Genomic DNA, 5,510 nt, shown 5'->3' on the forward strand with positions numbered 1-5,510 from the left:
TCGCTATTTTGTAGTGGTGTAAAAAAATCTATATTTTTGAATTAATCGTGATTATTATTTTCTGACGATTCTTTATTGATTAAAACAAATCAAAAATCTATAAAAAAAATCTATATTGTATTTTTATTTAAAATCTGTCCTGTCCAGCCAAATCCTATAGTAGATGTAGATGATCTATATCTGTTCTACACATTGACTTTAGATGTAGATGATCTATATCTGCTCTACACATTGACTTTAGATGTAGATGATCTATATCTGCTCTACACATTGACTTTAGATGTAGATGATCTATATCTGCTCTACACATGGACTTTAGATGTAGATGATCTATATCTGCTCTACACTTTAGAAAAGAGAAGTGTTGGATACTTCTCTTGTTGACCTATAGAATAGTTTTTTTTTAAAGACAATTTTCTTTAAAGTAATATAGAAATGCATCCGAGCTGTTTATGTATTTTATGGAGGAATGTAGTTCGTCATAGAACTGGTACCCAATGCTGTTAAAAAAAAGTATTGATTTTGAATGAAGAATCCCCCCAAGAATGGAATGGAATGGTGTGGTGCCCAATGATTCACAGCCCTAATATTTGGATATCAGAGGATAAATCCCATCCCAAGTGCAGGACTAATAGAGTCAAAAAGTCCTTTGTCCAACACGCTATAAGACTGTACAACTCCTCTCTACTGAAATAAGCTGCAACAAAAAACAGTGCAATACATTTTCATAACATGGTCACTACTGCCTAGTTTCTCTTGTTATATTCTGTTATATTGTTGTTCTTATTGTTGCTTTTTATTTTTATTCTTATTGTAATATTTTCTATTTTATTTCCATTTATACCCCCATTATTTACTTTTTACTTTTTAAATTCAATCTCAATTCTTTACACTGCTGCTGGAATTTTCAATTTCCTGAGGGAACTCACCTGAAGGAATCAATAAAGTACTATCTATCTATCTATACATCTATATATACATATATCTATCTATCTATCTATCTATCTATCTATCTATCTATCTATCTATCTATCTATCTATCTATCTATCTATCTATCTATCTATCTATCTATCTATCTATCTATCTATCTATCTATCTATCTATCTATCTATCTATCTATCTATCTATCTATCTATCTATCTATCTATCTGTCTGTCTGTCTGTCTGTCTGTCTGTCTGTCTGTCTGTCTGTCTGTCTATCTATCTATCTATCTATCTATCTATCTATCTATCTATCTATCTATCTATCTATCTATCTATCTATCTATCTATCTATCTATCTATCTATCTATCTATCTATCTATATATCTATCTATCCATCCATCCATCCATCCATCCATCCATCCATCCATCTATCTATCTACAGATCTGGTATCTGCGGTATCGATATTTCAGTATCGATCTGAACATCACAAGTTTGTATTCTTCTAAAGTTTGCCGCCAACACTTTTTCAAAATGTGTGTTATCGGCCTCCTTCACTACCAAAAATCATTGAAAAAAGCATATCTCCACTTTGTATCAGTTTGCATGCGTGGAGTCACAACTTTTCCCTCCGATCTCATGAAATATTATGACTTTTTCTTGTGTCCTTTCCCTCCTCAGTGACGGGTGGACAAATGCAGATTCATAGTTTAGCTCAATCAAGGTGTTTTATTATGACTGCTTTGTAATATTACTTAAATCCTCCTTTTCATGGCTGCACTGCCCACTCTATGTGCACTAAAGCAAAGAACATTTGTCAAAGCAGGGAAAAAAAGGGGCCACAAAAATGATGTATTGGTAAAATAATCTCAATTTTCATTTGAATTGTTCTTCCGAGTAGAAAAAAAGATGGCATGTTAATAAGACTCCTGCTGCTCGTCCTGCTGCTGCCCTCGCAGAGTCCTGATCCTCAAAGTCCGCTCCGTGTTTTGGTGCCGGCCCTGCCCTCAGCGCGTGCCCGCTCCCGGCAGCCTGCTCGCGGCCGCGCACTAACTGGCTCCGCCTCCTGGAAGTCTGCCGCTCGTCGCTTCCTCCTGCAGCCGCTCAGCGCGCTCCGTGTCGGCCTTGAAACTTCCACGCTTTCCACCCGCGGACGGAGGCACAAAACTGGGAGAAAAAAAAAAAAAAAAAAAAGGCCAAACAAAAAAAAAAACATTTAGCCATTACCTTTTTTAAAATTTACACACTCGATGGTGTTGATGAGCGGACTGTGAGCGGCCGTCGCCATGGAAGTGTGCCCCGGGAAGAGAGGCGCGGGCCGGCCAGGAGGAAGACCCGCCGCCGCCTGACCGTCTCGCCCGTGGAAGAGAGACCATGTCCCGCAGAGCCTGACCATCTCGCCCGTGGAAGAGAGACCATGTCCCGCAGAGCCTGACCATCTTGCCCGTGGAAGAGAGACCATGTCCCGCAGAGGCTGACAGGAGCCTCCATCCCACTTCTTTTTCTTTCTTTTTCACTCTTTACTCCACTCTGACTTCAAGGTAAGTTCCTTTTTTACACTTTTAATTAACCTGCGAAGTTTCAATGAAGTCTCAAGCGTGACTCAATGAAATAGTTTTTATTGTGGTTGAAAAAGTCCCAAGCAGCGCAAATAAAGAACAGTCTGTGTGCAACAGATGTGCAGGAAAAGAACACAAATCAAGCCATTGTTGCATTCTGGTGACCTGAGAAGTGATTTGTAATCATTGGACTGCAGCTACTTGTCCTCGGACTTGGAAGAAAAAGGGGACAAAATGAGCCTTGAAATGCAATAATTAGTTTGCAGATGTGATGCGTCGAAATAATCAGTGCAATAATACAAAGTGAGGGAAAAAAGCATGAAAAGACTGCAAAAGTGGATGCTTAATTCTTGTGCTTTTTGCACATTTCTTGTAAAGATTTGTTAAGCGCGTGTGTGGAGCAGCACGCCGGGATGATGCTTGACTATCATCCATCACTGGATTATTGCTCCCGTTTACTCTCTTTTACACATTGCAATGATTTAGGTCCATGAACAAGTCTTCACTTTTAGTGGACTTCACCCAATTCTCTTTGTGGGTGTAGAAACAACACAACTTTGTGGGTAAAGTCACAAAAACATGAAAAAAAGTGTTTTTTCCCAGAGCCTAAATGCAGGTCACCACTCCTGAGCATATTTAGTTGGAAACAAATCTTGGAGGTATTTTGTGCAATTAGTCTATGGGCAGCTCGATCTCAGCCTTTGTGTTGAGTTGTGCCAGCAAAGCCGTGACTCACCACTCCAGTGTTTGGAGGCCAAAACGTGGCTCGGTAAAAGATAAGTCCGTCTTATTTGCATTTTCTTTGGACCGTGTGCCAATTGTGCGTGTACGAATCTTTCATTTGGCCATGTTTCACATCTCCACAAGTGCCTTACATCCATTTTCTCAACTCTTTCCACCCTTTTCGGGGGTATTATTTCACACTGGCGCCGGGCGGCGTGAAAGAGGAGGGAGCGGGCGCCAGCTCATCGAAATTTGCGACATTATGGGCTGTCGCTTGATTCTCTCCTCAACCGCCTTCCGTCTTTCCTCTCACAATAGACAGCGGCGTCGCCGGATTGGCTTCTCTTGACGAATCGTAGGCTTTGAAGCCATCGGCTACGGAAGCCTGGTTGGGGGTTCTCCAGTCAGGTCGTTTGCTATTGATCTAATATCGAACGGCTGTTTGTTTGTGTGACCGTCCAAAGGATCTTTGTCTTCCTCTTCACTAAAGTCTGGTATCTCCTTCCGTGAGCGAGGCCTCAGAAGTCCGCCTAGCAGGGAGTGAAAGCATTAAGATTTACGCCCCCGTGCTTATTTTGCCGTATAAATTGCGGGTGTAAACCACCTACATGGAGTCATACTGGGCGGATAACTATTCGCCATTAAAGGGAATAAACAAGGCTGTAAAGAGGCCCGACTAGACAGAAGGCGCAGGTTTTTCGTCTTTCCCTTTCTTATGACTAATTGTATTTTACGATTGCTAATGGGTTAAAGACTATAGGGTGCTACTGTGCACAACCCCCGCCCACGTCCACCACCAAACATTTGTTTCCACTTCCCAAAAGGCCCTGCAGTGCAGAAAAGGGGGCGGGGGGGATTCGATTTGCGAAAGAAACTTCTTGCTTGCCGAAATAATTTCATAGCGAGACTCGTACACGAGGTTCCATTCCAGCTCTGATGATGAGAAACAACATGGTTGTTAGCCACCGGCTCCGTGCGGCGCTGAGGTGGCGGCGTATCCGCCTGCAGCACAAACTGGCCGGCTGGTTGATGTGAGTGCTATTTTACAACATGTTGCACACATGTTTGCCTTTCAAAGCGTACAACTGAGCATTGGTCACGCCCAACATGAGGAAAGTAGAAAAAAAATGGACCGACACATGAAAGAACCAGCAACTGATTTGAAAAAGGACATAGTTGGGATGGGAAAATAAATTGCATTTACGGGGGATTGTTTTGAATATTACCTTTTGTGTTGGTTTAGGAATGGTTTGTTGTGCAGCGAGTGTAAACAAGACTTATCGTGAAAACTGTTTGGGGAAAATATTCCATTTGTGCGTGTCAGAGGAGGCTGTGAGCAAACAGCAGTTGTTGCCGCTCCGCCGTAGCAGCGGGGAAAAAAGGGGCATCTGCCCGGGGACGGGAGTCAAGTCTCGGCCGGATTATAGGAGAGAAGCACTTAAAAGCTCCTCTGTCGACAGGACAGTAAACATGGCCGACTGATATATCTGTCCGTGGCTATTGTGACTAATGACGCGTGACTAAAGTTTCTAGTAGTTCGGTGTCCTTTGTCGCTTCAAAGGAGAGAAAAACCCAAGGCTCTTCCCGTCTTTAGCATTTGATTTCAGGTCGCGCTTTAGCGAGCGGGAACCACTTTTGGTAACCCAACAACAAATATGGGATGTTACCATTTTTTTGTTGTTGCAATTTTTAATACAGCAAATGTGTATTTCAAAGAGCCCTTAAAAAAAGAAGAGCAAAAAAATAAATAAATTATATATATAACATTTTCAAATCAGTTTTAGTTTGCAACTATTCAATATCAAATTATTTGCATTGGGATTTTTCAGTTTTTTTGCAATCAAATAATATGTGTAGAAAATCAGTTTATGATAGGGTAAAAATAATTTTAAAGAGCCCTTAAAAATATATATATATATTTGGTATATATATGTAAATTATTTGCATTGGGATTTTTCAGTTTTTTTGCAATCAAATAATATGTGTAGAAAATCAGTTTATGATAGGGTAAAAATAATTTTAAAGAGCCCTTAAAAATATATATATATTTGGTATATATATGTATATAATGTAAAAATCTGGTTTTATTATTAGATATTTGCTATTCAATTATTCACTTTGGTGATTTTTCTAATTACAGTAGGGTAAAATAAAATAGAATGCAAGTAATGGAATCAGGTATTTCAGTGTAGAAATACGTATATTGTATACGTATATAATACATATATATATGTATATAAATACACAAAACAACTTTGTGACAGCGTTGGACAAAAGCAGACATAGTTTGCGTAAAGGTGTATTC

The 5,510-nt window shown here is 40.0% G+C and overlaps 1 protein-coding gene across 9 annotated transcripts in view; it reads left to right on the plus strand.

Moving 5' to 3' along the window:
- Positions 1–1,966: 1,966 nt before the first annotated feature.
- Positions 1,967–5,510, plus strand: part of adgrl2a (adhesion G protein-coupled receptor L2a) — a 252,691-nt gene continuing 249,147 nt past the window's right edge. For all 9 annotated transcript variants that reach the window (XM_062028640.1, XM_062028632.1, XM_062028634.1 and 6 more), the window contains exon 1: positions 1,967–2,464. The gene's annotated coding sequence lies outside the window, so the exon portion shown is untranslated. The remainder of the gene's footprint in view (positions 2,465–5,510) is intronic.

This window comes from Entelurus aequoreus, linkage group LG19, assembly GCF_033978785.1.
Source record: "Entelurus aequoreus isolate RoL-2023_Sb linkage group LG19, RoL_Eaeq_v1.1, whole genome shotgun sequence".
Taxonomy (NCBI): Eukaryota; Metazoa; Chordata; class Actinopteri; order Syngnathiformes; family Syngnathidae; genus Entelurus; species Entelurus aequoreus.